The following is a 20,195-nucleotide window of genomic DNA, read 5'->3' as shown; positions in this document are numbered from 1 at the left end:
AAAGAGAATATTGCGGATCCGTTAACAAAAGGTTTGACAAAAGAGCTAGTGTATAGTTCATCGAAGGGGATGAGATTAACGCCTATTATATAAGAGTCGTCATAATGGTAACCCTACTTATATGACTGGAGATCCCAAGAACTAAGTTCAAAGGGACAACTAAGTTATGTATGGCCCACCAGAAATCACCAAGGGATTAAAAATTCCCTACCCATTCCTATGGTGAGAGTGATATCTGCAACATATGTTATATGCAGGGGTATAAGGATAAGCTTTGCTTTTAATGATTACTTATATCTTGATTAAGGTATAAAATCAAGACGAGTATAAGGAGATACTCACAATAAGAATTACCTATATGAGTGTTGAACTGGGGCCGGTTCTATGAGAATGAAATGGCTAAATTCTCTAGAAACACTTATGAAAACCAGGCGCGTTCAAGGCCAAAATGAACACAACAGTGAGAACCACGATGCGTTAGAAGATATTTTGTGTGAAATCTATTGTCTTGGCTTACACAAACGGCTGAACAATTCAAGGCATCGCGTCCATTGGTTAGCCAGTAAGTCCGATAGGTTATCACTAGGGAAGGTTCAAGGCCGAAAACTACCTATCCTAATGCAAGATATTTTCGACTTATACTCTTTCGTTAAAGTCTGCATATTGTTGCATTTCCGTTGTCATCAAATTCCATTCATGTGGGGGATTGTTGGAAATAGTGGAAAAAATTCTGGGTAAAACCAGAATTTTTCCTCAAGTTTGGTCTATTTTTTAGGTGGGCCCCGAGCGTCGATTTACTTGGGTCAAAGTGATAACGCGCTCTATGCCGCGTTGTGATTCACGTGGTATATTTGGTTGCTCAAAACCATTACCGAGTGAATGGGAAATTGAACCCAAAGTGTGCTCCATGGAAATGGAGTTTTGGTGGAAATTCCTTAAGGTTGTAAATTGGCTTGTCCCACATTGATTTGGTGGGAAGTTTTGAAAGGGTTTATAAGGTTTAGGTGAGATACTTGGGGTGTGCCCCAAGAGGTACCCAAGTGTTTTAGAGGGAGAGGTTATGGGCAAAATGGGCTAGACCCATTGGACCCAAAAATCACCACACGCGCGCCGCCGCAGTCCGTCCGGTCGGGCGGGCTAGGCTGGGCTTGGGCGCGGGTGCGTGGTGTGTGGTTGGGTTGGGCTTCTAATCTTTTTGGGCCAAAAACATTTGAATTTAATTTTATTTTTTGGTAAAATAAAATCCAGAATTCAAATTAAACTGATTTGGATTTTCTGTACATCCAAACAGGGCCCTTCCCGTTTTCAAACAGAAATAAACTAGTTTGGAATTAGTGCACACCCAAACAGGACCCTTCCCGTTTTTGCTATCTGTTTGAATTGTTAACAAATTCAAATCTGTTTTAATTCAAAACCAACAGGTATCATACCTGTTCAATTTAAAACCAAGAGCCACCTTTACATCTATAAATAGGACCACTCTCATTTGATGTTATTCATTCAGAAATTTCGTATTTCACCTCTGCTAATTATATTCTTCATCTTGCTGCATTTTATTTCTGAAAGAAAGAGTGTAAACACTTAGTGTGTTCATAAGGCAAACAATTTGTAGTGCTGCTATTGTTTGTGGTAAGATCATTTCATCCTGGGAGATAGACGTCCAAATTCTGAAAGCACCGTGGAGAGGACGAATCTGTCTTAAGGACACAGTGTCAAACACTGGACTTGATCAGAAAATAATTCGAACAAATTAAATCAAGTAAGTTATTTAATTTATTTTCAGTGTTGTTTTTATTTTTTAAAATCAGATTTAAATTTTATTTTTGTAACAAAATAAAATCTGTTTTTTTTTTTTTTTATTTCGAGTTTGATTTTTGTAATCAAACAAATTCTCTCATTTTCTTTATTTCTTTAAATTCTAATTGTTGTTGTGTACACAATAGAATTAATTCTTTTAAATACGGTGAAGATTGTCCTACAAGAACAACAATGGAGGATTCAGTGGGCTGTTTCGGGATGAGAAAGGAAGTTGGATTAGTGGATATTATGGCAGAATGGAGAGATGCACCAGCTTGGAGGCGGAGCTCTGGGCAGTGTATAAAGGGCTCACGATCATTCTGCAGCGAGGAATGAACAAGGTAATCATCGAAACGGATGCAGAACAAGTGGTACAGCTGCTAAATGAAGAACCAGGTGCTAAATGCCCTTTCCGTGGCATTGTGGAGGACTCAAGGATCATCTTAAGGGGCTGTGAGTGTACAGTCCAATATGTCCGCAGATGAGGCAACATTTGTGCAGATAATTTAGCTAAACTCGGAGCTAATCAACCTCTTGAGCTGCTCATTGTGAATGAACCTCCAGACGAAATTCGCCATGCGTTAGTTGCGGATTTGTTGTATCTGGATGGAAGTAATGAGAGCTGGTCCTCTTATTTTTCTTTTAATTTCCGATGTACCCCAAAAAATAAAAAATGAAGTCTGGGAAGCCTCTCTGAGATTGCTCTCTCATCTCTCTCTCTCTCTCTCTATCGCTATCGCTATTTTGTTTGGAGACAGTTTTTGTTCAGTGCGGTTCTTCTGTATGCTATTGAGACGATTCAAATGATTGCATATATATGATGTGGGTATTCTATGGCTTCACTCTGTCCGATTGGTTTGAGGATCAGGTAGTTGTTTGAGGATCTTGATTACCCAACTGTGCACTGCGTTCTGAGCTTCGGATTCAGAGATAGATAGGCAGAGAAAGTGATGTCGTTGGGATTTTCTGTTGAAGATCACGTAAGCGCAATAGTTCTCTTCTTCTGTTGTTTCCTTGTTTGGTTGGTGAGAAAACTTGGGATAACAATCGGAAAAAGGGATTTGTTGTTATTTATTAATTGAATTTTAATTTTTTTTTTTAAATTTTGTTGCATTCTCAAAAGCAAAGGAGGTCGCGCCAACTTTGCGAAATGTTTTTGTTAGTCTCATCAGTAGTTGAGATATATGCACCTTATTAATGGTTGAAAAATGGGTTAGAAACTTGACAGAAGCTACTCTTTCAGCAATAGGGTTCTGCTTTTACTAACCATATTTGCTAGGGTCTGATTCGATTTTGCAATGGGTTATTGGCATTGTGCAGGGATGCATATTTACTTTGAAAGGATTGGGTATGCTTATTTAATTTTGTATTTTGTATTTTGTATTTCTATCTTAGTAAGGTCATATAAATAAAGTCTGAATAGTTAGTTACCTGGGTTATGGCTAATTGTGTTGAAAATTGGCAAATTAACCAGTTCCGGACGGTGGTTATCAAGTTTTAAAAGGGTTGTACTTTCATCATAAAATTGGGGTAGGTAAGATATTTACAACCATTTAGTGATTGTTGACGAGTGCCCTTATGAAAGTTAGAGCAGTTGCAAGATAGAGATATTTATTTTCTTTTTGACAAATAAAAGTCTATTATTAACAAAGAAGAATACAATGAAAAAGAATCAATAGAAAACCCAAACCTAAGCACGAAGAGTATGTAAAAATCCACAAAAGCAAGCAAATCTAGGACACTCTCCCCAAAACCAACTGTACAAAATCACCAAAATCTGATCCTTCATTCGAGCCACCAATTCATTCACCCCCTAAAAAATATGCCAATTACGCTATGACCAAATCATCCACGTCAAACACAGAGGTGCCAAAGCCTACATCTTCCTAAGCCTCTGGTCTCCAGCTGTGAAAAACACCCTCGACACTCCCTTGTTGCACCCAAACCATTTTAAACATAGAAAAAATCAACACTCAAAGTTGATATGCCACAGAACAATGAAGAAGAAGATGAGACAAGGACTCCGCAACCCCACGATACATACAACACTAATTGACCATAATCTGCCGTTGCCAAATAAGATTATCAATTGTGAGAATCCTATCTAACGCTTCCGTTCACGCAAAGAACGCTACATGAGAAGGAACTCCAACAATCCAAATACCCTGCCACGGAAAATAAGTATCTACACCTCCCACCAAAACTTGGAAAAACACTCCCTTGGATCATTCCAATTCCTTTATTGGATTACTTGATTTGCTAGATATTAGAACATTACTTGTTATTGGTGTAGATGGGTTGAGATTAATTGTTGTGAGGAGTAATGTAAGGTTGAAAATTTACAGTTTTTCAATTCTACTGTAACCATATTTGAAAAATTAGTATCACAATAAGCTTTTACTCTAGTTTCCAAATTTTTGTATTTTTGTTATATGTCTATTATTTTATTTTATATTTTACCTTTTGTTTTGGCTAGATAGAAAATAATTATGAATTGAAAAAGTTAAAGACTAGACAATATAAGATGCCTAACCACATACCCTCAGGCCATCAAGGTAAGGAGCATACCCTTGACAACACTGGATTGCATGGTATCCATATAAAACACAAAAGAATAGATTGAATCTGTTTACAATTAAGAGGCCCCCTAGATGACTTGCTGCATGCAGAGCCCACTAGTAAGATAGGTCCAGAGCTACCAAAGTGTTCTGAACACTACAAATCCGGCAAAGCAATTCTTAACATCCTGATTATCATATTGCATTATGTAATTTTGAGCCCACCAGTATGGTTTTGGAGATATTGGAGCAATAATGCAATTATTGAAGCTCTTAGCAATCTGCTATCTATCAGAATCTTTGGGTGGGCATTTGAAATTATTCATGATAACATTGGATTAATTTTAGGAGATGAATGACTTGGAATTTCTTGAGTTGATTATTTGTGTTTGTTTTTTTTCTTATTATTTCCCATTATGAATTTATGATGTATCATCAGTTGTCTTAATTTATATAAATTAGTTGAATGACACAATATATAGGTATCACTTGATTAAGTAAACCCATATAAATTGGAATAGCATACAAGTTAGAGAACATAATTACGAGAATGTTATTAGTTACTCTCTAAAAAACTTAAATTTAATATTATTATTTTTATCTGGTGTATTTAATTAAATAAACTAGATAGTTTATTTGGTTTATTTAATTAAACGCCACAATTTACAGGTACCGTTTAATCAAGTTAACCTCGTAAATTAGACACGTGAATGGAATAAATTAGTCAGTTGTGTTTTTAACGTTTTACTCATAATAGTAGTTCCAGGTATGTTGTGCTTGACTGTTGCTGGGGATTGTTATTGTACAACAAACTATACATGCAAAGAAAGCCATAGTTGCTGGTTTGAAGCTTACAAGTACAATCTTTGATGTTGTAGAAGTTTGTACTATTACTGACTTCTACACGTGATGGAGCATGGTTAGCAACCTTGGCTTCGGTAAGGTAGTCTAGTTAACCCCATTTCTTCGTGGAGCATTATTGGCGTGCGTGCGCACACATTTTTTTTTTTTGATCAGCAACAAAAGAAGATTTTATTAAAATGAAGAAAATAGAAAAAATGAGTACAAAGTCCTCAAAAGCAAAAGCCAAGAAAACCTAAAAACGACACACGGACTTCCAATCGCTAGAAATCAAAAAAAGCAAGATTCCCTTAAATGGGGAGGCACTGAAGCCCAAAAAGATGCCAAGAATATGATTTTCTCCCACATCGAACATACATCAATACATTTATCCTAAAGATTCTCGCATTCCTTTCCAACCATATGACCCAGAAAAGAGTAGAAACTGCACAAAGCCCCAACACCTTGGCCTTTTTATTTAAGCCCCAAAATCGAAAATCAAGAGGGGGCATTGAACTACATGATTCAGGTGCCACCCAAGCTAGACCACCCCATGAAAAGAACTGCTGTCACAAACTTCTTGCCACTAGGCAATGCAAAAAAAGATGATTCAGAGTCTCCCTCTCTCCCTTACACATAATGCACCATTGAGGGGAAAGATAATGATTAGGCCTCCTTTTTTGAAGGACATCATTGTTCAATTCCATGAACCAAAGACCATAAAAAAAACTTCACTTTGAGAAGCGCAAAAGACTTCCAGATTCTTTTGTGAAGAGGAAAAAATGGGACATTCGCTTCTCAATGATTTTTTTGAAAAAGGATTTGCAAGAAAAAACATTGGAGGAATGTAGGATACAAACCAATTTATCATTCAATGAAGAAACCAAAGACAAATGCTCCATATGAGATAACAAGGAGGCTAAATCCCCGATCTCCCTATTAGTGAGATTTCTAGTAAATCTAAGATTCCATGCAATTGGAGCCAAACTAGGACATGCCAACGACACAATAGAGGAACCATGAGAGTTTGCAACCCGGTAAAGACCCTGGAAATCCCAAGCAAGAGAAGAATTTCTGACCCACATATCCTCCCAAAATAAAATTGACTCCCCATTTCCCACCCTAAGAGAGAGAAATCTAGAGAAAAGAGGGAAAATATGGGGCATCAACTTCCAAGACGATTGACAATTATCCCTCAAAACCACATGAATAGACCTGCCATCATCATGAACCCCATACTTGCTTTTAATAATAGAATGCCATAATGAGTCACTCTCCAAAGGGAATCTTCATAGCCACTTTCCCAGAAGAGCGAGATTTCTTGCTACAATATGGGTACACACTCTTGGGAGTGTCTAGTTGCTACTTGCTACTGTAGGTCTTTGATTGATAGGTTACCATCTCCATAATGCTTAGTTGAATCAATCATTTGATTGCAGATTCTTTTGAAAGATGTGTTTTTTCATGTTTGTACGATAGTGCATGAAGAACAGCTAAGAATTCAAATATGATTTCTCAAATGCCAATAAAAACTATCCATCTGTGCTCTCTTCTTATGCATGTACTTTATAGACATGAAATTGGTGATGTGTTCATGGGCAATTCACAAATTGACATGCATGTATCCATGTTAACTTAAGACATACTGGCCATCTGCCAAATTTTCCATTTTGGGGTTATACATGCTGTGCTCTTCCTTAAATTTGTAGCACAACCAAATATGAAGTTTGTTTATCTGATTTGGAAAATTCCCACCATACTGGAGTAATTTCCTGGTGGATTCAGGAGACAATTGAAGCTCAACTTATGTTGATTACCCATTTCTTAGTGTTTGTCATCTTAGATTTAATCATTTCAATAACCCGACCCCACGTAGAATGAGTAGAGGGCAGGCATGCTTTTGAATTTTCGTCAGATTTATGAAATTTGAAATGTGCAACTCTGGGCAAAAGTATGCATGATGGTCAAAGCAATAGAGGGTGATTTAGTGTATCTGCAGTATGCAGTTTTCGTCATTTGATGTTTTAACCTATTGAAGTCAACCTGAAGGGGGATAGTTGGCACTTGGCCGGGAGCTATTCCTCCAAAGTGGTGGTCTGGGTTTGGGACTGCCCCCATGGGGCTAGTACCCTATTGATAAATTTAGGTGTTTTCTTGATATATGGTGGTATCCAGGACTTTCGTTTATTGGTGGCAAAACCTTATCTAGGTACACAAATTTGTTTCCTCATTTTTCTTTATTTTATCACAATTAAGCCTTAAATTTAAATGCAACTGAACAAAAGTGACCCTAATGTCAAGCCTCTAACATAAACTAAATTTAGCACATCAACAAAATTTAACAATTAAACTCAATTCAACGTTAGTTGTAGTCATCCAATCCGATAAAATCACAAATCAACACCAATTAAACCCAAATCAAACCAAATGCTAAAAAAAATAAATACGCATAGTAAGCCAAATAAGTTCAATGTTCAAAAGTAATTTGCATAGTAAGACATAGGATGGAATTAGAATACAAACTCATACAAAAGTGCACATACATAGTTGCACTCAATTGTTTAGGTTTGGTTGAATAGAAATACTATGCTCTATTTAAAATATGGAACTCTAAATTGGAAACATGGAAGTATTCTGAACCAATATGAACTAAATTTTATAAAAACAAAAAAAAAATAGGCTCTGTTTGTTTCTAGAGTTGGAGGATTGGATTGGGATTAGTAGTGAGGTGGGATTCAAAAAATTGTTTGTTTTGGAAAGTGGCCATGGGATTAAGAGTCCCATGGGACTATGAAAGGCCTCCAAAGAGGTAATTATCTATCCCATGGGAGAGGTGATATTGATATCTAATCCAATGGGATTGGAGATAAAAATACTATTTTGTCCCTTAGTTTTTAAAATTAATTTAATATAAAAATAATTTTTAATATTAAAGTAAAATAGTATAATAATATATTTATAGGTGAATTGCACTAAGGGTCCCTATAGTTTGGGCCTTGTGTCATTTTGGTCTCTAACTTTTCAATTGTGACATATTTGACCATGAATTTTGAATCTTGTTCCAAATAAGGACAATTGAAAATACCATTGTCTAATTTCAAAGGTAAAGTCAATTTGATAAATATAAACTAGTTTGACAAAAATAAATGCCAAAAAAATATTTTAAAATTTTTAAAAATTATTTCTACCCATTAAAGATAAAATTATGTAAAATTGATAAATCTTTTAGACATTTATTTATTTATTTTATTATGTGTTTGGACGATAATCATGTAACGGGTGATTTTTTTTTTTCTTCATTAAATTAGTTTCTATTTTTCCAAAAGTCAAATATGGCGACAACTTTGATATTATTATTAAACCAATTCATTAAATCAAAAAATTCAAAACTAAAAACATTTTATATATTATATATCGATTACACATTAAAAGGCTAACAACTACCCCTAACATGACCATCATCCAAACACATAATAAAAATTAATTTGGTAAAAAAAAAAAAGTTGTCTAAACGATTTGTTAGTTTAACATAATTTTATCTTTGGTGGGTAGAAATTATTTTTAAAAATTCAAAAATATTTTTTTGACATTTATTTTTGTCAAATTAGTTTATATTTTATCAAATTGACAACTTTGCCCTTGAAATTGAGCAATGACATCTTTAATTGTCTTTATCTGAAATAAGATACAAAATTTAGGGTCAAATGTGGCACAATTGAAAAGTCAGAAACCAAAGTAACAAGAATCCCAAATTATAAGGACTGTTAGTGTAATTCGCCCTATATTTATACCAAATATATATATATATATATCAATATAAAATAATATATTACAAAAATATAATTTTTAATATTAAAATATATCAAAAACACGAAAGGGTATTTATGGTATTTCATATAGTTAATCCTCTCACTAAAATATATCACAAACGAACACAATTTTGGTTAGTCCCCTCACTAACAATTCTCACACTAACAATCGCCTCACAAACAATCCCTACACTCAGTGTTATTAAAGTCGTGCGCCTAGGCCCAAGTCCTATCCAGGCCCAAGATTTGCGCCTTGTAGTGTTCCAAGTCAGGTGACTTCGGTAAGTTGCACTTAAGGTGTGTGACTGGGCCAAGGCGCAAAAAAGCCCAAGGCCTGTGCCTTGAGAGCTTTTTATTTTTTTATTGTTGTTTTGATTGGTTTTGTTTAAAATCTGACCATTGATTTAATATGGTGCAAGTACAAAAGATCCCTGCTCTTAAATACACATGTCAATTCAGTGGGCTTTAAGCCACAAATCAACGATAGGAGAAGATTAGTCCTAATTCCTAATTCCTAATCTCCAAAGAACACTTTGCTGCTGCCTGCTTTCATTATCCAGTCTAGCGGCTCCAAAAATTCTTCTTCATGTTACTATCTTCTTCTTCTTCTCATTCTTCTCTTCTTACATTTCTCTCTCGTTCATTTCTCTCCTCTTCTACTCTACATTGTTGTCTTCTCCACTTCTCTTCTCTACGTTTCTTCTTCTTAAATTATTTTCTTATTGTTAAAACCTATCACCTACTTCACCCACTTAAACCTACTCCACTAAACCTAACCCACTACACCACTACCACCTCACCTACTCCACTAAACCTAACCCACTACACCACTACCACCTCCACTTCACCTACTCCTTACCTACTACACACTCACCCTCTTCTATATATAGGAATCATGAATCATTGTAATAAATATCAATAAACATCAATCAATAATACATAAATTTTTACATGGTATCAGAGCAAGGTTAAGACCTTAGTATTTCTCGCTTCACCGGCGGGCGGCAACCTCGCCTTGGCCGCCCGCCGGACCTCAACCTATTCCGCTTATTTTCTACACATACCTTGACTTCTTCAACATTTTCTTACACCCCTCCTCCGCTATGTCGGCGGCGGCACCCGCATCATCGTCTAGCCTCTATCGCCGTTCACCTCGCCTCTCACATATCCGTGGTTGTACTCTTACTCGTCGTCGTCGTTGGCGTTTCTGGCGCTGCTTTTCTGCTCGTCACTGCTGTTTTTTTCCCGATTTGCTGCTCTCTCTCTTAGCCATGGATTTGGGTGTGGGGTGTAGAGCTGTGGCTCTGTTGTTGATAGCCATGTTTGCTGGCTTGAAGGTTTCAATGGCAGCAGTGTACAAGGTTGGGGACTCCGCTGGTTGAACCATCATTGGGAATATTGATTACAAGGCCTGGGCTGCTTCCAAGACGTTTCATGTTGGAGATGTCATCATTTTCGAATACAATTTTCAATGTCACGTGTTGCAAGTGCCCCACAAAGAATACCAAGCTTGCAGAAGTGTAAGACAGTAACATGCATCTTCACATACAGCTTGGGTAATGTGTAACTGTCAAAAGCACAAGCTTCTTGGACATCCCTCTCTCTCTCTCTCCATGGACCCAACATCATCATCATGCACCCACTCTATCTCCCTCTCTCTCATCTTTTCCCACTTTCAAACCCACTTTAATCATATCTCTCATTTCTCTTAATTTATTTCATCCACGTTCTTTCACCCTTTTCTTTTATTTTAATATATATATATATATATTTTATTATAATATATTTTCCCTATCCCTTGTTAGTAAGCATCACCCGTTTTCCATTCTCTTACTATTATTTATTTTATATTCCACCAAAAAAATAAAATAAAATAAAATAAAAATAAAAAATCACACTGCTGTTTTTTCTTATCACCCATCCACAAATATTTTTCTCTATTTTCTTTATTCATTATTTTCTTTTATTTTATTTTTCTTATTAAACAAAACAACACCACAAAATAACACCAACAACATTCCACAACCTTGTCATTTTATTCATATCAGGGAATCAACCCCGATCACACTTTTACATCCAAAAAAAAAAAAAAACCCACACAAACAAAAACAAAACTACCACAGCCACAGTGGGATTTTTCTTCTCTACTCAGCCGCCAGTCTTTTCTTCTTGCCTCCGTCCTGGGTGGTCCTTGCCGGTGTTGCCTCCGTGCTTCCTAGACCACCAAGCAAGTTGCCTCCTCCCTGCTCCTCCACTACAGCATATGGTGGACCTCCAAATCGGAACATCACGGTGGCCTTCCGCTTCAGCTCCTTGTTTTCTGTCTTTAGCACACTTATCTCTGCTCGCGCATCCTTATACATGCGTTGGAGCAGAGCCAGCTGGGAGTTTAACTGTTGCACCTCATTTGTCCTGCTCTGCAGCCGGTGCGACAGGTTTGTGACCGCAGTCATGGTTTCCACACATGACTTCAGAGTATACTAATTGGCCTCAATATCAGTTTGCACCGCCATTTTTTGCTCCACCGACCGCATCGGAAAGTTCAACGGAGCAAAACCAGAGGTGTTTGGTTGAGGTTCACTGGCCACCGCACCAGTTATTTCTCTTGTGGACTCGTTCAATTCTGGAAAGAGCGTGAGCAGACCACGGGAAGAGGAGGCCATGTTCTGGGTAGCTGGACGGGAAGAAGAGGCCATGTTGCTGAGTGTTTCAGAGACGGGTTGGTTACAGAGTATTACAGAGTTTCTCTCTCAGTAAAGGAAGAGTTTTTTTCAGAGGATTTTCAGAAGTTTTTTGTCTGCCTCAGCCTCAGCATCAACCTTGGTTAAATAGACGGGGCAGCCACGCGTATCGCGCGCCACTTGACGCCAGACGACAAACGGGCGCGCCAGCCAAGGCACTCACGTGCCTCGCCATCATGTCCGGCACATCTTTTTATGACTTGGGCTCGCCTTTTGATGGCACGTCTTTTTATGGATTGGGCACGCATTTTGATAGCACGTCTTTTTATGGATTGGGCACGCCTTTTGATGGCATGCCTTTTGAAAGATTGGGCACACCTTTTGAGGGTGCGACTTTTTAGGGGTCCGACAAGACTCTGTAAACTGTCCCGACATTGATTCCGGTTAGCTCCTTCATGGGTCCGACAAGACTCTGTAAACTGTCTCGACATTGATTCCGGTTAGCTCCTTTATGGGTCCGACAAGACTCTGTAAACTGTCCCGACATTAATTCCGGTTAGCTCCTTTATGGGTCCGACAAGACTCTGTAAACTGTCCCGACATTGATTCCGGTTAGCTCCTTTATGGGTCCGACAAGACTCTGTAAACTGTCCCGACATTGAATCCGGTTAGTTTCTACAATGGTCCAGCAAGACTCTGTAAACTGTCACAACAACTGTCACAACATTGTCTGCTACAACGGTCCGACATGACCCCATAAACTGTCTTCTACAACGTTATGACACCTCCATACAGTGTCCTCGACAACGTTATGACACCCCCATACCGTGTCCTCTACAACGTTATGACACCACCATCCAGTGTCTTCACCAATGGTCTGACACGACCATACAGTGTTACCTATCCTCTTTTATTTTTATGTATTTTCTTGTTTTGTAACTCTCTCCAAACTCAAGTTGGTTAGTTCCTATCCCCCTTGAGTTTGCGGGGGGCTGTTAAAACCTATCACCTACTTCACCCACTTAAACCTACTCCACTAAACCTAACCCACTACACCACTACCACCTCACCTACTCCACTAAACCTAACCCACTACACCACTACCACCTCCACTTCACCTACTCCTTACCTACTACACACTCACCCTCTTCTATATATAGGAATCATGAATCATTGTAATAAATATCAATAAACATCAATTAATAATACATAAATTTTTACACTTATATTAAATTACATAATTTTTTATGTACAAAGTGCGTCTCACTTCTGTAAAGCCTGCGCTTCGCCTTACGCTTTGCCCCTGGCCCCCAAGAAACCTTGGCGTCTCTGTGTGCCTATCGTCTTTAATAACACTGCCCAGACTAAGGCCAAGTTTGGGAAGACTAAAAAAGTGTACTTTTTGTCTTTTTGGACTAAAAAATTGAGGTTGAAAATATGGATGTTTGGGTTAACTTTTTGACTTTTTATTGAAAAATGTGTAATAAAAAATTGTAAAAATTGATTTGTAGGGAAAAATTTGAATTGGGAGTTGTGCAGCCGTAATTGTTGACTTTTGATGAATAGTGTTAACTTTTTAACTTTTTAAGTAACTTTTTGACTTTTTGACTTTTTTAGAAGTACCCAAACTTGACCTAATAATTCCACCCAACCTAACTTTGAAAACAAACGGGCCCAAAATGCTGAATGATTAGGTCTGTTCGAAAACATGTTATCTCCGAAACAGACGGAGACTGCGAACTCACCAGCCATTGCGATGTGTGTGTGTGTGTGTGTGTGTGTGTGTGTGAGAGAGAGAGAGAGAGAGAGAGAGAGAGAGAGTTTTCTTAAAAAATCAGTGTGGGCAGCTGCCCCCACATGTCAACATGTACGTTCACCCAGCATCTTGGCGGGTACCTGTTACAAGTCTTTATTCCCCCCTCTCCAACACACATGTACAAAAATCCCTATTACAGTTTCACTTTGAATACACTATTCTTTAATATCTGCTATGGCTTATTTTTTCTTATAGATCTAATTGGGATGTACTAACAGCTGGCCCTTAAACTTATTAGACAGCTTGCTTGACTGCAGCTGGTTGGGTGAGGGGCTGTAGTTTTGAATTGTTATTAGGATGGTACATGTAGTAGAAATGTTGAAGTGAGAGTATTCTAATCCTTAATTTTGTTGGGATGTTACTTATGTTCTGTATGGTAATAAATGTTTTGAATTGTCTGAAGATTTTGTAAACAGATGTCACTCAGTTGCCTACTTTTGTGATTAAGGGAATGCTTTGCTGCTACACATTTTTCTCTATTATCATAGTAATTTTGATGCCTCTTTGAAGCTGTCTTTTGTATATGGTTTGCCACTTCTGCACTGAAAGAATTTTGTTAATTTTATTTTTCTTTGTTCCTACTGTGTTGGCTGTTGTGGGAATAACCATTTTAAGTTGTTTTCAATGAAAATTAATTTTTGTTGTGTTTGTTTTTTTCAGAAATTGAGAGGAAGGCATCCAAGTTACTGATATTTATTGGTTTGGGAAGGTTCATCTTTATCTATGCCGTCTCTTCAGCTATTGCAGTTGACTGAACATGGTCGTAGCCTTTTGGCCTCAAGGAGGTATTGACTGTTCTACTCTTATTGTTATTATTAATGATAAATCTGGACTTCCCATTACATTGGTACCGACTGTTCTACTCTGTGTTATTATTGATGCTAAATCTAGATTTCCCATAACACTTGAATATTATCATTGGAGTCACATAGCGCTATCGTCACAGTATATATCTAAGGCTTTCAATGTGCTGTCTTTATGTAGTAAAGAAAATGTTTTTTGGTATATTTTGACTTTGTCACCCCTTTAAGTGGATCTCGGCTACTAGTGCAACTAATCTTGTCTACTCAAAAACTGATTATTGATTTGCTGAATTTTTTGCTCATAGATTAATTAGGTGACTGCTATGAATTGGTGATCATAGATTATCTAGGCAACTGCTATGACTAGCCAACTCTGGGCACACTTCATGTTTGGATGCACAGTTGTAGCAGGCAGTTGCTGCTGTATGGCTTGGATGATGGTCAATGATAAGACTAATAATCAAAGCAGTTAGTTAAGTGTAGGAAGACTAATTAAGCATGGATTATGCTTCATCATTATATTTCTCAAGGAAACTCCTACAATATCTTGTATACTCCTCAACTATATGAGAAGTTTATGATTGGAGAAGTGTTTAAATTTCAAACTACATGCATTCAAGTATGTTAAAAGTGTACTGGTGGAATACGAGAAAAGTTTAACATGAGCTTGTGCTGCCATCTACTACCATTTTCAAGTGTTCATCTTTGAAGTAGTAGTGAGGAGAGAATAATTGATGAGATCTTTAGGGGTCATTTAGAACCAGCATTTTTGGGTGTATTTTCCATCTTCATTGCTATTTTTCAATTGACATTCATTTTTTTAAAAAGAAATTTTATGTGGAATTTTAGTCTAAAAATGGAAAATAAAGACGAAAAAGCCCTAAAGCTGGTTCCAAAACCAGCCCTAGTCGTTAGGGTTGGTAATGACAAACAGCAGAGCGAGAAAGGGCGGGTCAAATTTTCATCATTTTACTGTCGTGATTGGTGAAAAGTTTTTAGCCTAGTGCTTGAGTCAACTGTCAAGAACACAATGCATGCAAATAGAAGTTCAGCACCCAATATTTAATGGATTCAGTGATGGATATTTTCATGGCTGGAAGTTTGGAATAATTAGATGTTTAGATGACCTATAAGTACATAGTATTAACTGCTGGCCATCATTCATAGTCTATCTAGAGATCCAGTTCTGATTCAGGCATACAAGAGACTACCTTCAATCTTGTGAAAACATACTGTAGATCTTGAACTTTATAGCATGTCCTTGTAGCAAGTACATTTAGTTGGTAACAAAGTAAAAGGATTAGAAAGAAAACAGTTTTTGGGTCTCACTTGGAAACTGGGGCCTTATAAACCATCAAAATGTCCCAAGAAAATCAGAGTGCTCAACATTTATTGATAGTTCCAATAGCACACCATTGAATTTAGGGAAGGCTGTCAACGCATTAAGATAATCATAGCACATATATTGTAGACCAAGGCATGAATCCAATTTTATTGAAAAAAACCTTATTGCAAATATCTCTATGCAAGTGAGATTCTCACTAAATGAAGCATTGACTAATCCAAAATTTCAATATAAAACTAAGATACTCAAGAACTAGAAATCAAATCTCAATCTTGAACCTATTGCCATGCCTACACAGAATCGTCAATACTTTTTTTTATCATAAACACACAAAGTTAGCTCTTTTACCTAGCATTCAATGCAAAGGATTACAAAACTTCTCAGAATATATCACGCATCTGTTGTTAAACTATGATGGTGAAACTGTATACAACCTATATGTGCAAAACTTTGGTGAATTTCAGATTTGTATTGGACTCGTTTATTGAATTAGAACAACGGCAAGACAAATAAGATATAATCCTCGTTTGGGGTTTAGCATTTTTAGTGAATTTTTGACTTTTTGAGTATAACAAAAAAGTTAATGTGTTTGGGAATGACTTTTTTTTGTTGTGTTAAAAAACGTGAATGACTAGTGTGTTTGATTTGACTTTTTTAGTAATTTTGACTTTTTGGTCTTTTTAGTAGCTTTTTGCCTTTATTAGTCAAAAAGCCAAGGTGCCAAACGGGGCCATAATTTGAATGTCAAGTGTTTGGTGGACTGTATAGATATAATTGTGTAGACCTACATTGAGGAGGATGAGATCCTGGTCCACAAGATTACGCATGGTATGCTCTTTTGTATTCATGGCTTCCAATGAAGGGTTTTGTTTCAACTACTTGCATTACAGGCTAAATATGTGACCTTCAAGGCAGTCTCTTTTGTATGCCCATGCCTATTTGGATTGCACCTCTTCTGGTGCTATTTAGTGATAGCTTTATTTGTTACTAAGAAAATAAATAATAGTTTTTGTTTGAATGAGAATTTGTGGAGTCTGGTTGGATTTGACGAAATTTACTGAAATAATTAAAAACATTTAAAAAATTTAGTTTGTCGAGATTTAACCTAATATGGAGCAATTCAAGACTAGTTTAAATTTAGGATGGTCCTTGGCATCAACTGTAAATTCATTGCTTTGGAACCATCTTTGTGAGTGACTTCTTTTCTAGTATGATCCTTCTATTTTCATTCTGTCAGTGGTGGACCCATAGTTTTTCTTTTCTTCTACAGGAAAACAATACTACTTGCTACTGGTGTTGTGGTTGCTGGTGGGACAGCTGCATACTTGCGATCAAGATATTGTGGCGAAAGGCCTGATCGTTTTGGTCAGTACAATGGGCTCTGTGATAATAAAGAACAATTAGAGAAGGTGGTTGGGAATGAAAATATTGTAAAGAAAAGTAGGCAAAAAAAGAAAGGTGGATTGAAGTCACTTTAGGTTTTAGCTTCAATTCTTCTATCTCGTATGGGGCGAATTGGGGCAAGGGATCTTCTCTCTTTATTGGGCATAATAGTGGTAAGCCTCTTTTGACCGTGCCTGCATTTTGTGGTTTAGATATGCTATGTTCTGTTTACTCATATTGCTTTTTTAGTGGATTTATGTGTCTCATGTGTCTGAAACTAGTCTCCTCTCAAAATACTATATCTGGTGACGTTGATATGCTGCTCTGTTTCCGTCATTACTTTCTGGTGATTTCTGCTTAATTCCCTTTATGAATGCTGTTGAAAGGACTGTTAATATTTGTTCCATTGGATATTCATTTGATTACTTACTTTGCAAGAATTATAATTGAATAAACAGAAACATTTCAAGATGCTTGGAAATTTGCAAGATGATCCAAAACGTTAAACAGAATTGGTAAGTGCAATGCATTTACCTATAGAACTAGTATATTAATACGAATTATTATTATTGTTATTATTATAAGGAAAAAATTATAAAGTGCCAACAGTAGGGTGCAACCATGCCACCTTTTATAGACCGAGACAAACTATATTGACTATAATCTACAGGTATATACAATTCTCCCAAAAGTCAGCAATCAACAAAAAACAGCAAGGGACAGACTCTCTTGTCAACAAAATCAGGTAAATGTGTAACTTCTTCCTCAGACAATGAATCAAAAGCTCAACCTCCTCAAAGACCTACAATGTCTTTCCATCCCAATACTTCATATGACTCATAAAAGAGTGGTCTCTTACACTTTCTTTTCTTTCTTTCTTTGGCAACTCTGAGCCCAACATGTGAAAAAGATCTGCAAATTTCAGCATTTATAGAATGAAACCCCCAACATCCAAATTTCAGCTTTCATCTATTGTGTGTTAGGTAGCTAGACAGCCAACACGTTAAAAAACCCCGTCAGATCCTGTATGAACATGAATCTGAATACAAACATGTGGTACCTAATTTAATTGAGTGTATGGCCCTTGACAGAGCAAAATGGAGGAAAAAAAGATTCATGTAGCCAACCACAATTGATTGGGATGCAAGGCTTTATTTTGTTAGTTTTAAATGCTGAAGCCCTTGACTGTTTTGTGACATTTAAAGGTACTCTGTAAATATGTGCTTGTTGGCTGTACATGTCTCTATCTTTTGAAAAACTGTATCTATACTTTGTTGGAGAAGAAAACCTTAATAAACTTGTAGATAGACTAATAATCTATAAGATACTCTTGGAATTTGGTTTTACGCTATTCCTTTGTATGTGAAGAAAATGCATCAGAATCTCATATTAATTATGCTAGGAACACTGGGGTTTTGGTAAATAGACCATTTGCCTAAGTTGTAAATTTAATGTTCACATTTCCTTTTTTAGAAGGGAAACTCTATACCCACTTCATCTCGCTACACCCACTAAACAATTTATAACAAAATAATCCCATCCTCGGATCATACTCAATTTTTTTTTTTTTGTACACCTACCCATTCTACCACCACCAGTCAGACCATCGTAAACCACCAGCTGGCTGGTCACCAATTCTCATCCAGCCACCCATTGCTAGTGACCATCATAGACCACCAACCAGCTTGTCATCAATGATCGTCTTCCACCCTCCTCTAGATAGCCCACTGCTCCTTTGCTGACAATTCCCAGTTTGAAATTTCAGGGTTTACAGATATTAGTTTATTGTAAAATGTTGTTTGTTGTTTTGAACAGTTTGGAAGTTTTTTGAGAATGAGAGTTATTTGGGAGTGGTTTGATGTAGATCCTTTCATTTTGGAAAAGGGGAAAAAAGGCTCCATTTGACCTTGGTTCACTTCACTGAAAGAACTAAGATTGTTTGGTCTTAGCCAAGTAAGATCGTTGCCCATATCAAGTATGTCTGGGCTTGGTTCAACAAAGCTTTAACCTGGAAGGAGGTTTTAAAATCACCAATTATGTAGGAAAATATGCACATTTTTGTTCCTAGAATCCTCCATTACTCAAATAAATATGAATTATACAACAATGACCATAGTTTATGAGATTGGTTGTGATTTTTGAGTAAGATTAAGAATAATAGAGATAGGGAAAGAATTGGGTGGTTGGAAAGAAATTTAATTAATTTTCTTCTTCAAGTGTAATTTTGCTTGGGGGTAAAAATGTTAGAAACATTTTCGTTGATTGATCAGTGTAAAGATTTAAAAGATGCAGTGTAGTTAGAAGTCCAAATCACAGTCAAAATTCAATTGAGTAGTAATTACTCAATTTTCAATCACACCAATTCTTAATATGTGCCACCTTGACCACAAATAATGTCAAACTCAGACCTCATAAGGACAGACATGGAATACATAATCTATAGTTGTGAGTGCATTTGAGGTTTATTAGGCAATAATTTTGGAAAGATGGTGTGCACTATCATGCATTGGTTCAAATGGCAACCTAAAGAATACAAATTTTAGAATCTTTACTTCTGTTTTCATAATAAGGTAAGTGTTATGCACCATAATTTTTTTTTAAATATTTAATTGGAAAAGGATAAGATTGTTGTTTTTGTTTAAACATAAAGCTTTCTTTTTGGTAAAAAAAAACAGTATGTAAGTTCTAGTTTGACAATGGATAGTGTTTCATTTTAATTTTCTGTTTATTTTTAATTGGAAGAAACTATTGTTGGGTTCTGAAGATTTGTATGTTTAGTTTTAATTTTTCTCTTTTTACGCTCTAGCTGAAACTATCAAAACTTAAATTGATCTTTCCATTTGATTACAATTATCGGTAAAACATGAGTTAGAATCATGGAAAGGATTGGTTGCTGCCTTTAATTTAATGTTTGCTTTTTTGTACCTTTTTGCAGGTGTTGCGAACTGCTTTAAGCAATAGATTAGCAAAAGTGCAAGGATTCCTATTCCGTGCTGCTTTTCTTCGAAGTGTACCAACCTTTTTCCATCTGATTTTGGAAAATCTTCTGCTGTGTTTCCTTCAGTCAACCTTGCATTCTACATCTAAGTACATAGCGGGGACCTTAAGCCTGCGGTTCAGAAAAATATTGACAAAGCTTATTCATGCACAGTATTTTCAGGTA

General features: G+C 36.6%; 1 long non-coding RNA gene and 1 pseudogene across 2 annotated transcripts in view; both read left to right on the top strand.

Annotated features, from left to right (window-relative positions):
• Positions 1-13,373: 13,373 nt before the first annotated feature.
• Positions 13,374-14,287, top strand: LOC145789170 (uncharacterized). The gene is made up of 2 exons (XR_014341289.1): positions 13,374-13,619; positions 14,162-14,287. It is a non-coding gene; the product is annotated as an uncharacterized LOC145789170 (long non-coding RNA).
• Positions 14,288-15,160: 873 nt separating this feature from the next.
• The window catches only part of LOC114319841 (ABC transporter D family member 1-like), a 34,655-nt pseudogene continuing 29,620 nt past the window's right edge, over positions 15,161-20,195 (top strand). Inside the window, exons 1-3 of the transcript XR_014362855.1 lie at positions 15,161-15,288; positions 16,887-17,079; positions 19,968-20,192. The product of XR_014362855.1 is annotated as an ABC transporter D family member 1-like (transcript). The remainder of the gene's footprint in view (positions 15,289-16,886; positions 17,080-19,967; positions 20,193-20,195) is intronic.

This window comes from Camellia sinensis, chromosome 1, assembly GCF_055761805.1.
Source record: "Camellia sinensis isolate YWXY chromosome 1, ASM5576180v1, whole genome shotgun sequence".
Lineage (NCBI taxonomy): Eukaryota > Viridiplantae > Streptophyta > Magnoliopsida > Ericales > Theaceae > Camellia > Camellia sinensis.
Note: the sequence above shows the minus strand (reverse complement) of the source record. Positions and strands in the feature narration are given on the sequence as shown.